The following is a 14,713-nucleotide window of genomic DNA, read 5'->3' on the forward strand; positions in this document are numbered from 1 at the left end:
GTTGTGTTAGAGCCTCTGCTGAGTGCATGAATTCTCAAATGAGGTCAAGCATACTGGGACATAGAGCAAGCTCCCAGTCCTTGAAATCGTGAGGTGGGGAACAGGTGAGTGTCGAACTATGGGCCTCATTCCGAGATTGCAGGTAGCCATGTTGCTATTTGCACCATGGTTGCCTCCAATACTGGGCCTGGCACCGGTCTGGTTCAATGGGGATTTACCGGTGCATTCCGACCATGGAGGGACCGGTAAGTCCCCATTGAACCAACCATTCCCCATTCCCATTTGAGCCCCCATAGGGCTCAATGGGAATGGGGAAGGTGCTAATTACGGGCCTGCTAATGGCAGGCCCGCAATTAGTTCCCTGGTCCCCTAACGGGACCCGTAAGGGACGTGTGGTCCGACCACACATCCCTTGCAGTTCCCGCTTAGGGACCTCGGAATTGGGCAGTAAGGGATTACCGGCACCGGACTCTTTACAAGAGCACGGTATCCCTTACCGCCCAACTTGTAATGTCCCCTATGTCTTTTTCTGTGCTGCAGCCCTCTCTGCCTTCCCTTGTCTTGCAGCTCTGAGATGGTCTTTCGGTGTCACTCTTGCACCGAAGACCACCCAGTTAACGGTGTGCAATATTCATGAAGGTGTTATGCACATGCATTGCTGGGTCGAGAGTACTACATCCTGCATTTCCTCCATTACCTTTGCACGCTCTGGCCACAGAGCATCTTCATATTTCACTGTCTGCATAGCATGGGCGTAGGACATGGGAAGGACAGGGGGGACAAATTCCCCCCACAATTTTAAGTCGTTTAAGTTTGTGTCGCTCTGCAGCCTGTGCAGTGATGTGTGAAACAAACTTCAGACAGCTGCAGCGGGTAAACAAGGTCTTTCCTTCCTACCTCCACCCCCTTCCTCCCTCCCTTCTTTTCTTTTCTTTCCCTTTCATTCGTTCCCCTTCCTTCCTTCCTTCCTTCCTTCCTTCCTTCCTTCCTTCCTTCCTTCCTTCCTTCCTTCCTTCCTTCCTTCCTTCCTTCCTTCCTTCCTTCCTTCCCTTTCCTTCCCTTCCCTTCCCTTCCCTTCCTTCCCTTTCCTTTTCCTTCCTTCCTTCCTTCCTTCCTTCCTTCCTTCCTTCCTTCCTTCCTTCCTTCCTTCCTTCCTTCCTTCCTCCCTCCCTCCCTCCCTCCCTCCCTCCCTTCCTTCCTTCCTTCCTTCCTTCCTTCCTTCCTTCCTTCCTTCCTTCCTTCCTTCCTTCCTTCCTTCCTTCCTTCCTTCCTTCCTTCCTTCCTTCCTTCCTTCCCTTTCCTTCCCTTCCCTTCCCTTCCTTCCTTTTCCTTCCTTCCTTCCTTCCTTCCTTCCTTCCTTCCTTCCTTCCTTCCTTCCTTCCTTCCTTCCTTCCTTCCTTCCTTCCTTCCTTCCTTCCTTCCTTCCTTCCTTCCTTCCTTCCTTCCTCCCTCCCTCCCTTCCTTCCTTCCTTCCTTCCTTCCTTCCTTCCTTCCTTCCTTCCTTCCTTCCTTCCTTCCTTTTCCTTTCTTCATTCCTCATGTCAGCTGCACATTAAAAGAATAAGGCACGTTAAACAGCGATTGGGACTTCTTTTCGTTCACCATGCCAAAAAATCCCCAAACCCCTATCGGCTGCTAATGATGGTGATGAGAGTGCCATTTGCATTGTTCTTACCCAAAGAGAAACGTGACAGCGCCAGAAAGGCAATGACCAACATCCCCTTCATTTTTCCCTGCTCTTCTTGTGGGTATTGGTTGCTCTGATGCCCCTCGTTGAGGTATCCTCAGGCCTCCCCTCCTATAGAGAAGATGGCAGTGGTTGGCAAGTAGAACCCTGAATATCTTCTCTGGCACAGCTGTGGATGGGATGTGTCTCGAGCTCCAAACTGGGTGTGGAACAGGCCCATGCCCTGATGGGTTCTGCCCAGGGTTTGGATGAACCATGTCCCACCTGTGCTTGCCTGTCCCCCGACCCCCACAGGACAGGCCCTGGGACCCCCAGAACACTGAATGCTGAAGGCTGACTGGACTGTTGCCCAAGCTTGGCTGTGGGCCACTGCCAGGCCTCGCACTTGGGCTGGGAGAGGAGAGTTTATGGGTGGAAGACATTCACCCACCAATAATGCAGTGTCCTCTGCTTAGGAGCAACCCTTGGCAAAACAATGTCCCATTGCATGAGTCCTGATGTTCTGTTCTTCATACTAGAAAGTTCCCCCGCCTCACTTTACTTAGGGCACTGCGCACAGTGTAGTCATAGTTTTTCAATCTGCTACTGGCTAGCCACAAAGCAAAATGTGATTGTTTACATTCTGACACATGCAAACGTCTTGGCATGACTGATCATGTACAGGGCCGTTATGAGGTGGGTGCCAGACGGCAAACTGCCGCAGGCCTCGCAGGGCACAGGGGCCTTGCACACTGCAGTAGATGCCTTCCTACCGCTCTGACTGCTGTCACATACGTGTGCTCCCTTGTACACGTGTGTTTTGCAGCACGCACCTTATGGGGAGGAAGTAGGGTGATAGCTGACTACAAAAGGGGTGTTCTTCCCATTGTGACCCCTCCTCTTCATTCAGGACACTGAAATGGTGCAAGTAATAAGTCTATTGGACTGAATACACAGAGATGTTCTCACCTGGCAGTGCCCACCCCCCCCCCGACCTGGCAGAGGCCCCCTCACCGGCTGTCACATCCAAAGATGTGATTAAACATTTTTCCACAAGACTTCCACAAGTCGTGGAGATGTATCATGCTCTGATGAGTCGATGGCAACTAAGTTGAAGGAAATTCATTGAGCGTGTATGCACTGCAGGCCCACTGCATTGCACCCCATGTGTCCACTCACTACAGCGTGTAGTGCACTATTTATACTCACATCTGTGTAAGTGAGAAACACATCGAAAACTTTAATTGAAAAGCTTTCTGTTGAAGTTGCGCAGTTCAAACCCATTAAGAAGACGTTACGCCGCGCACCAACAAACCTGGGCTATCACAACAAACATCAAAACAATGCTGTGTGTTTTCAAATCTTTTCAAGATGTAACTGATAAAAGGGGCAATTCTCCTGGCAGGTTTAGGACTAGATGGAGCAGCTCACACCACAATGAAAGACCAGCATTAGCCAAAGTTTTACATTAAGCATTCTCCTCTCGATTTTGCTGTTTACTGTTTCCATTGGCTATTTATTTGCCTGCACATACAGGAAAATCTACCACACTAGGACATGGCCTAACATCCTGCTCTGTCATTTCATCGGCGTATCATGTTTCTAAAGTTTGTTAATAGTTCATCTCAGTTAATCGCCATAATCGGAAACTCTGAGTCATACCTCAGAGTAAGAAGTGTGTGTATGGTATCCTCGCCAGAAGTGGTTGCCTCTTATTGTCCGATATGTTAAATAGTAATATGTGTCTTTTAGATACTGCTTTGAAGCTTTCAAAACTTTGTATTGAAAGCAGGAGTGTTTCCTGATTGGGGATCACCTACCATTATGAAGTCTTAGATACTCCCAGTCCTTAGCACATCCAGCCCATTTCAACTGAACAGAAGCCAAGCGCGCACAGACTATGCATTCCAATCAGAAAGTACACAGGTTCGGGTTCTGTTATCTAATTGCAGCAATGTCAGACAAACAGTCACTGAGAATGCTGCTGCGCGACTGCAGCTTTTTAAGTATCAGCAGGAGACCTTGTTGGCTTTACTCCCATGGTTGATGATTCCAATAAGGATTTGGAGACCTTAAATATGTGTTGTAAAGCTTAAGCATTGGTTCCTCCAGTGGAGCTTATAGAGCGGTCCCCACCCTAGTGTGTGAGCATGGAGTAGTAGGTGAGTGCAGAGTTATTTTGAGATGCGACTGAGACCAATAAACAAGTTGCTTGTTCAGGTATTTACAGGAAGATGGGCACTTCAGGGAAGGAATCCTGGCCTCTTAAACTGTTTCATGAATTGAGAAACCTGAGGGGCGAACCCTCGTTTCATTTCATGAATCATGATAACAGGAAAAGACAGTGACTGTGGCTGAGGGGAGGTGTGTGCATTACCTTTAGTTGTAAATCAGTTTAGGCCCATTGGAGGCAGATTTGTTCCCGCTACGATTAATACATGTTGAAAGCAACCTGTCCTTTTCAAACGTCTCCTACAGTTTTTTTTAGCAATGTTCGCCCACGCTTTTTAAAGTCCCTACAAGAATTCAAGTCATTTTACTGTCGTCACCAGATGTAAGTACTTTACTGTTCTTGGTAACGTAAAGGGATCCGTGCAAGTCACATTTGGCTGGGTGGCTACTCCAGCCGTGGCAGATGAGGTAGCTGAGACAGTCCCTCCAGTCATGTGGCTGCAGAGACTGCTCAGAGGAGCGCAGCAGACAGAGCCTGCCCCCCTCATTGCGCAAAATTGGCTGGTTTCCCCCTAGCTTGTGCCCCAGTGAAGGGAGCCTGAGAACAGGTGTTTTTGGGGCAGACATAAAAGGTCTATCGATCATGTGTTCCACAGGTTTGATTGCGAGTGGGTTAGAATTTGTGCTTTATTCCTGAGGTTGCCAAAATAAATGCCATTCTGTTATGTTATAATAACCCTTGCTGTTTAAACACCCTGAAACTATTGTGCTTGTATTTTTAAAAAAATGGTGAATACGACTATAACATTGAAAAAGGAAAACTAGTGTTAAGAGGGACGACAGAATTGAAGGATTTTGTACTCTGAACTGCTTTTCTTTTTCTTCATTTTCTTCTGTTTTCTTTCTTCTTTTCTCTTGTTTTATACAGTGATGATATATGTGATTTAATACATACTGCTATTTTCATTTTGTGAAAAGTCGAGTTCTGTCACTAAAATATAATAAATAAATAAATAAATAAATAAATAAAGCAAAGTACCAAGGTGTCCTCTGTCCCCCCCCAGATTTTATGGTTCTCCTACGCCCCTGCCGCATAGCGCATGATCTCTTCTGTGCAGGGGCAGCTACTCTTACTGGCTCCACCACGGGCTCTGCATGTCCCAGGGGCTGCATGTTCTCCCTGTGGCCCAGGACTTCTAGCAGGAACGGGTGCCTGCACAGAACAGTGCTGGCAGGCACTGTCCTGTATCCTTGTTGAGGGCGGGCAAACTGTTCCCCCTTTTTTGTTTTTCTCGTTCCATACCAAAGCAAACATTGTACACTGGCAGAGCCCTGGGATCTTCAGAGGGCCACTTGCCTGCATCAGTATTGGGCCAGTAGTCACTTTCACCAAGCAACCTTCCAAGTCCACTCCATGGTGATTCCAAGTGTCCTTCTCTTAGTTTTATGCCTGTCCTAATGCCTCTTCAGTTGTTAATGTCGGCCTGTGGACCTTCCCATATGTCCCAATTCTGCATCACCAAGACGAGATCATTTTGTGTCTTGCTATAATGACAGTAACAAGCTCCCAGGGTTATTTCTGTGTGCGTGCACACCCCTCGGTGGAAAGGATGCTGATGATTGTCTAGACAATGTACTAGTTCACTGTCCTTACTCCTTCACTCCCCATCCTGATAGTAACGTTGTGTTATTTAACATCTGCTGTCGGAACTTGCAGCTTCTGTTGTGAAACCCACAGGATCTCCTTCTCCCTCTCGGAAAGGTCTTCTTTTGTTTTCAGGTTGCAGGACTGCGCCTGAAATGTTAACCTCCCAGATCAGGCTTCTCCCACGTGAAAAAACAACACTCTTGGAATGGCTATGAGGCTGCACGCAGTGCGTGTGCAACGGCACCAACATTCAGGTATATATCTTTTCGAACAGAGTGCTGCATTCGTCACCACACGTGCAGCACCAGTGGCACTGCCAGTATGGCACATGGCAACGTGCAGGATTAGGGCTTCCATTGCAGCATCCAAACTCGCACGACTTCCGTTCTTGACAGCCCCAGCAATGAGCACACAGAATTTCACCGCCAGCTAGCCCAGGATCACTCAGCTGGCTGTTGCCTCTTCCTTCTTTTATGATCTCAAGTTAACAGAGCCCAGGACACACCCCGCTGACTGGCCCAGGACCTATATTAAGAAGGGGCCTCTTTTTCTACCCTTTTTATTGCGGCGTGGGTGCTGCGTTTCCTTTTCTTTTTCGCTGCGACGTTGGGAGCTCAAACATAGTACCGCCAGAGTGCTGAGGCCTGCAGATGGGCCACTCCTTATTCTTATACACGTTCTGGGGTGGAGCGTGTTTCACTTCAGCTCCAAACACCCCAGGATTACTGTGGGGCTTGCCGGCATGGCAGGTGTACATGGATGTGCTCTCGCTGTGTCTACATAATTGCAGGCAGCTGCAGTATTGATGCTTCCTCGTGTTGCATGGCACCCCTCCTGGGAGCGTGGTAGCTCCCAGGACATTGGAATGGGACACGTGGCAGTAGCCACGTGACCAACTTAATAAAAGATACAAGCCGCTTCCGGTTCATCAGTCAATCTCACTCTGACTCCTGCGTCTGGTTTGGTGCACCATGCTGGTGCTGCGCAGTGTGCGTGGGCCTAGCCATGTGGCCTGGCCCTAGGACGGTGGCCCTGCTGGGCAACCCTGTCCTCCATACAACTGTCTCAGCCATGTGACCATGGCCTGTTTGCCATCCTCGGCCTGGGTGCCCCCAGAGCCGAGGCTGGTGCGAGCTGGGTGCCCCCAGCCCGTTTGTGGTGCTCCGGTGATTCAGGGCAGGCCGGGTGATCCCTGCCTCCTGCTGGTCACGTGATCGCGGCCCTAATGGCCATGTCGGGTAATCCCGACATCAGGGTGGCCCGCTCCGGTGACCCGGGGAGGGCCCCCAACACCTTGCACCAACATGGAGCACTTAATTATATTCACTGCATATGCAGTCCGGCTTTGCCGCAGGCAAAATACTGGCCCGTGTTTCAGTGCGGGCACCCTTTCAGGCTGGGAACCCGCAGCAGCCATCCAGGTGGGAGCACAACAGTATGTCTAGTGGGGTGGGTGCAAACACTCACCGGATCAGCAGGACGGGGGCTGTTCTTCTCCTCACTGCCAAGTGGCTTTATTGACTTCACGCTCCATCCTCTCGGCGCAGGGGGCCACAGGGGCTTTTTCTCCACCCGGCGGAGATTCAATAAACATATTTAGCTGCCACAGGCACAAATCCATCCCGGGGCGGGACCCATCACAGGGATCTCGGTCCTAGCATAGCACGGCAGCCAGGCAGCCGGCCGCACCACATCGTGGGATCTTTCCCTTGTCACCATTGTTGTATAAAGGGGGACTGCTGTGGGCATCCAGCAGGCACCATGGTGCTATTGGGCATCAGCACCTTCGAGGCCCAGTGCCTCTGGCGATTAGGGCCTGCTATGGGCATACAGCACCCCAGAGTGGTATGGGACATCAGCTATGTAGAGGGTCTTGAGTGGGGGCAGGGCGAGCCATACTCATGACCATGCAACCTCTCCCACTGTACTGGCACGAGGGTCCCACGACATCAAGGCCTGCAGGCCTGTGCTCACACGTGTGGGCCTACAAACCTAAACAAATGAGTTTTACTCCCATGAGAACAGCTCTCTTGCAACAATTAATTTGACATGATCTGGTACCCCCCTTGCATCCTAACCTACAATTAAATGTAAGCTCAATCTTTTTGCTAAATGGCAACAACTTCTGCAGCTTTTACCCCTGGCCTAACACAAAATTGACAACTCCTTGTTCACTGCAACACTAACAACTAATCAATCCAATCTCCATAATAACACTAAGCCCTACCTATATATATATATATATATATACCTGCATTCCCTCTACCTACCAAAGTACATGTTCTAAAATAACTACCCTATAAAACCTATCCTTTTGCAGGCATATTTGTTTCTATTGACGTCACTGACCGCATGACCCTTATGTCACCATATCATCTGCATAGATTGTACGTGTACTGCCATTCATTACGCTGGATCTGCATCTTTACACTCCCCCTCAATAAATGTATTAATTGATACATCCTCCTTCTTCCAGTTACACTCGTCCTTGGTTATCCATATCTTACAGACTGCACTCATACTCTTCCCCTAGCTGCATATTCCTCTGGTGTGGAGGTCATAAAGAAACAACCCCCACTGGCATACAGTGACACAGTGTAAATTTGCTCAGTGTAAATTTGAGTGTAAATTCCATTTTAGTGTAAATTTGAGGTTCTATTAGTGGGCTAGAGAGGGTCCCTGGAAGACAAATTGGTTCACTTAATTCAACCATGAGGGTCAGCATTCCAATTGCGTTTGTGTATTAATTGTTCTGAACAAGGGTGTGGCGTCACTGGCCATTTTAACTGAAGTGGCATCATATATTTCCCCCTATTCCCACCCCCTTATAGCACTTCAGAGCCACTATGAGAATTGTGGGATGTTTTTACCCATGCATCCAAGCCCTACCACAAAACCGTGCATTACTGGCTTTGGAAACATCATGATGGCCAGAACTCCCCAGAAAGTGCACAGGGAAACATGAAGAATAGGCTGCCACCTATTTTTGCCTATGTTTGTGAGCACAGGAGGGCACTGCCTAAAACCACCATTGGGCTACACACACAGTAGCCTGAAACCATTGGGAATGGCAATGCTGATTGCCAAAAGCAACCCAGAGCTGTTGGGAATTCATTTTCATGATGTCAAAAATGTGCTAAAATCATGGCTCACAAGACGGTGGGATGTTTTTACCCATGCATCCAAGCCCTACCATAAAACTCTGCAGCACTGGCATGGAAAGCATCATGATGGCCAGAACTCCTGAGAGAGTGCACAGGGAAAACATGAAGAATAGGCTGCCACCCATTTTTGCCTATGTTGTGAGCACAGGAGGGCACTGCCTAAAACCACCATTGGGCTACACACACAGTAGCCTGAAACCATTGGGAATGGCAATGCTGATTGCCAAAAAGCAACTCAGAACTGTGGGGAATTCATTTTCTTAATCCCAAAAATGGTTGCAATACCGGTACCACTATCAGAAAGCCGGCGTTTTAAAACCACCAGACTTTTGTGTAAAACTGAACAAAGGAACCGAAACCAGGCCAAGGAAAGACTTGCTAAGAGGTGGATACAATGTAAAACTATAATCTGAAATGACTTGAAGGAAGTAATTATTTAATGTATATGTAAAAAGTGTAAGTTTGATTTAAACTGGGAACTAAAGTGACATTTAGCTGAATTCTGCCTGACAACTACCCCCGACAGGAGAAACCTGCTCAGCCACTCTTCCCAGGCCTCTTCCCAGGCCTAGCTGCATCCTGCCCCCACAAAAAGGAGGTGACACCTCTCTGATTGAATTACCTGGGGATTGCAGGAAACTGAACAAAGGACTCAGGCAAATGTTATATTGGGGGGCCGTAAAGTGGCTTCCTCTTGGGAGAAGTGGGAGGAGAAGTGCCTGTGAGAGCCAGCTGAGCTTGGGGGAAGTGGATAAACCAGTTCTTCTACCATGTGATGTGGGAAGCCACACCCCTTTTTGACCAGGGCATAAGTTAAAAAGATAGATAACTCATAGTGCGGACTGGTCAAAATTATATAAGTAATATCATTATTCTTGTAATTTTTCTGTGCACGTTTTAAGAGGCGTTAGGACCCTGTGGTGTATTCTGGGGGGTTGCTAGCGGAAAATAGGGTCTTACTCCAAATGTCTGCATGTTAAAAATCTGACACTTCATCAATTAATGTCCATACTCCTTGCGCACATGTGTGTAATTTTTGGTAAATGTCCGATATTGGTAAACCAGTCAAAAAGCGCAAAATGTTGTCATTTTTGAATGCAAGCCCCCAGGAAGATCAGAGGCGGACAAGCATGGACCATAAGGAATATATAATGTGTACATGTAATTTCAACAAATTGTGTATCTGGCAAATATGTATTTGAATCAAATATAGATTTGTGGGCAAACTGACCAGAGGAGGATCCTCTGACCCATAAACAGACCTCATCATGATGACAATCCATTTCCTTCCCCCAATCATGGGAGTGGGGAGAATTGGGCCAATGACAAGTAGAGAGGGGCAGGCTCAGTTATGTCACGCACACACCCACTTCCAAAACACATAAAAAGAGACTGCTGGGACAGGTAGAGGGATTCAATTCCATTTTCTGCGGGACGCTCTGCCGGGATGTGGAAACAGAAAAATAATATGAGGCCGGGAAGCGCAAAAAAAAACACACCAACACAGGTTACAAAGAACATACAAGTGCGTTATTTAAAAGCTACAACAGTTACCAAAGTCAATTCACAAACGGATAGCTATTCGGCTCTCAGAGTAACGTAACAAACTTCAACGAAGGTTCGATGCATTAGTGAGAGAGACCGTACATTGCAATATTTGGGTCTTTTATACTATTTGTCCATCCCTTGGCCAACCCTCTCGCAGGTTAACCATTGTACGAGCCGGGCCCATGGGTTCTTTGCCAGGTCAATCCTATAATATATGCATTTTGATTAGTTTCGCTGATATGGTTGTACATTTACACATAGGTCAACAGTAGGACAAGGTCTCAGTTCGCGACCCCGACAAGTGGCCTGCAGGCATATTAATTATTCATGTGTACGGAGGTCACAACGGCCAGAATCTTACTCAGAATGTCATTCGGCATCCATTTTGATGTTCAGGGTGACTTCCATATAACAAGAGAACCTAAAATGGCGGCTTAATCCAAGATGGCTACTTACATTACTTTCTCTAAGGTCAAGACCTTGCCGTGGAGTTTGTTCGCATATGATGTTTTAGACAACTTAGCGTAGGCCAATACACATACAATTGTTGTGATAGGAGGCATAATATTGTTTCAATTCCGACAAACCCTCCTTTTGGCCTATGCCAAGTGCTAATATCATTTCTAATACTTCGGTAAATAACTCCATGCATTGTCGTCCATACATCCTGAATCATTATCTGTAATGTCTATAGCCAGTAGGTCGTTCATCAGAACCTCTTGTAACACAAACTCTTTAGATGCTGTGTCTGGGGCATACATTTTGTGCCCTATTGTTCTCACCGCTTGAGCACAACATCCCCCTAGCATTACACATATACTAGGTAGACATTGGAAACAGCAACAAAGGAATAGCAGGATTCCCAAAATAACCAGGATAACAGAAAGCACCTTCCAACCTCAGGTTCGTAGAGAATCCCAGAACCAGGCGCTAATATTCCAATCTCCCACAGGAACATGCACCTCAGAACTAAGGATGTGCAAGTTCTGTATTGCTTTAAAAATTGTCGATGAGGAATCTGGTACGAAAACACAGCAAGCGGACCCCACTAATTTGCATACTCCACCACGTTCTGCCAGGATGACATCTAATGCCATCTGATTCTGGAGCGCTACCAATCTTATTGCCTTTTTTTCTAGTGTCATATTGTAGAGTATATCCGTGGTCCGGTTGATGGTTCTCTCCAGTACTCTTGCTAGCCCCCTAATGTTTTCAGAGTTTGCTATCTGTCCCCAAAATGGCACAACTGATTTCGCTATATCTCCCAATACTTGCCCAGGGGTATCTCGGTTCTCGTCCCGCCGTGGGCGAGCCTTAGAAACTTCCAATGTACTAGCTATAAATACCCCAGTTAACAGGATTCCTAAATAACAGGTTGCCTGCCAATCCTTGGGCAACCAGGGAAATGCTGAAATACCACAAACGAAATAAACAGGCCCCCCGACATACAGTGGCCTGCTCTCCCCGGTCAAATTTACAATGTTCACACAACCTTCAAAATCTCCCATTGGCCGAGTGCCATTTCTTTGTACACAAAAGGGGACTGAATCGGGGCTGTGATTAATAGAGTAGGAAGGGGGCACAGCGTCCTTATTGCCTATCAGAGCCATTTTAAAGGAAATTAGAGTTTGGAAAGGAAGAGATAGTTTATCAGATGGCCTAATAGAAGCAACATTAGGTCTACTGCTATTTGCGTAAAGCGAGCATCCCAGGGGAGTCAATTCACGTTTCTCAAAATCATTTAAATTAGTTCCATCAAAGTTCCCTGAGATGCTATCATTCCAACGGCCAAAGAATAGTGCTCTAAGAGAAGCATAGCAAGCAGTCGTTAAAGGTAAAGGGTGAATATACCATCCTAGCCCCTTGTTCCCATGTTGCGGTAAATGGGTGCAAATCCAGCAATTACTCTTGTTAAAAATGGCATGTGTTGCATTCATTACTATCATCAAAGTGTTATTATGATACTTTTGTCTATGCTGGGAGTCTCTAGGTGACAAGGTGTGAAGGTGTACAGAGGGAGTCAAAGCAGTAGGTACAATCTCAATTGGCAGTAGAGGTTTTAGAGGGAAAATTTCTTCAAAGTACCAAAGTCCCACAGCAGTAATTACACAAATTCCAATTATTATTAACACAACACAGTAATACGTTTTTCAGGGCCCAGGCACATTGTTCATTGTCCGAGTTGGTCACCCCCTTATTTACAAGTCCAATGCGGGGAGCAGCGGTGGAGGTGGCAGGCATCGTAGTTTCTCAGTCGACGACCCCAATGTTCGTTGCTGGCGACACTACGGTCGCGCGACTTCTTAGTCCTTCCCAACCCTAGCCAGCAGAATCCCTTTTTTTTCCTTTTTGTTCGAAAGGAACTTTCTTTTACAAGAGAAAACTTTCAATCACTTCTTCTTTCCAGATGCAGGGAAAAGACCCGTGCCGTAGTTCTATTTTCTTCGTTGAAGGTCGTACCTGGTGGTACCCAGAACCGTTTGATCCGAAAACAAGGCAACGTCACTTCCTGAGGGAAGCGACATATCGGAGGCGACGGAAGTCGCAGAACTTGAAACAATATTTTCCGGAAGTGACTTTTTGAAACAGTGCGGAGACGAAATGGGCTGTTCCGCAAGCTCCACGGGCTCAGAGAGATTCTCCGACGCACTCACAGTGCTGTTTGCTACTCCAGGATCAGAGATTGTAGCATCAGCGAGGGATTCTGCTTCTTCTGTAACGTGTGGCATCGGGTGAGGAAGTTTAATGACATGCATTGCGTGGATCCAATGCTTCTTTCCAGCCACCCGCACTGCTGTTTGGGTGACCAACAGTACCTGGTAGTGTCCCCTTCAGCGAGGAGCGAGACAGGAAGACCTTTCGTAGGCCTTCACTAGGACCCAACTTCCAGGCTGAATATTGTGTCCTGGGCCCGTAAACCGTACAGGTAAAGCTGATTGGACCTGATGATAAATGAGATACAGATTTTTAGTCAACTGGTTACAGCAGTCTACAAGCAATACATTTTCTACCTCCCTCAAGATTTTGGGCTTCGGAAGGCCCCAAATGTTAGCAGGTCTCCCCATCACTACCTCAAATGGGGAGAGCCCAGTCTTAGTTTGAGGTGTGGTACGCATGGCTAACAATACAATAGGTAAGGCATCTGGCCATTTTAGTTTGGTGTCGGCACATGTTTTTGAAAGCTTATTCTTTAGGATGCCGTTATGTCTCTCTACCAACCCAGCACTTTGAGGATGTCTAGCTGAGTGAAATCGTGTTTCAATGTGTAACGCTGTGCATATCTGCAAAATTACTGCTGCAACAAAGTGGGGACCATTGTCCGACCAAATTACCCTTGGAAGCCCAAATCGTGGAAAGAATTCTTTTACCATAGTCTTTGCAGTGGTCATGGCAGTAGCATCTTTAACGGGGAAAGCCTCGACCCATTTACTAAAAGCACAAATAATCACAAGAACATATTTTAGATTGTTACACTGTTCCATCTCAATAAAATCAAAGTGATGACCTTGAAGGGAACAGAAGGGGGCCCAAAGCTTCCCCTTGGAGTTACTGTCCCCTTCCCCACATTGTGCTGTCAGCAAATCATACAATTCTGAACATGTCGCTGTGCAATCTTCGAAATTTTATCATTCACCCATACTTGTTCTAACATTTTTGTGATCTGCTCAGCACACACATGCGTGGGACCGTGTGCCATCGTAACCATTGCCAGCACATATGAATCAGGGAGCAACCATTTTCCTTCAGATGTATCCACCCAACACCCATCGTCATCCAGTTTCCCCATTCCTTCGGCCCATTTTTTAGACTCTTCAATTTGGCATCAGTTTGGATATCTCACACAGACCCGATACCCTCATTCATTACATAGGCATCTTTTGTTTCCCTTAGAGCATATATGCCTGCGCTAAGGTCTGTAGCCGTTTGCCTGGCTATCTGGTCAGCAAAAGCGTTCCCTTTTCCCACATCATCTATGACCTTACGATGTGCTGCACATTTCATGATCGCTAACTGCCTAGGGAGTGAGAGTGCCGAGAGCAATTGCACTATCAGGGGACCATGCTGGATCTTGGTCCCATGTGAGGTTAGGAACCCTCTTTCCGACCAGAGCTTCCCGAAGTTGTGAACTACCCCAAAGGCATACTGGCTATCAGTATATTTTTAAAATATGCCCTTCGAAGAGTTCACAAGCTCGGGTCAACGCTATAATCTCTGCGGCCTGCGCGGAGTTATGCGGAATTCTCTTACTTTCAACAACCGTACTCAACGTAGTAACTGCGTAAGCAGCTGTGGATGTACCATCTGGGAGTTTGAAGCAGGAGCCATCACAAAACAGCTCCCCTTCCGCATTATTCAAAGCAGTATCTATAAGGTCTATCCTGCCCTTCTTTTCCTGTTCAGTAGTATACAGGCAGTCATGTAATTCTTCGTCACCGTAAACAGTATTTTGCGGGAAAGGTAGGAGTTCAGCCGGATTAAGAAGACAACACCTCTTAATTTGAATGTGAGGGGCGG

The sequence above is a fragment of the Ambystoma mexicanum genome, chromosome 10 (genome assembly GCF_040938575.1).
Source record: "Ambystoma mexicanum isolate Mex_15411 chromosome 10, UKY_AmexF1_1, whole genome shotgun sequence".
In the NCBI taxonomy this organism is placed as follows: Eukaryota; Metazoa; Chordata; class Amphibia; order Caudata; family Ambystomatidae; genus Ambystoma; species Ambystoma mexicanum.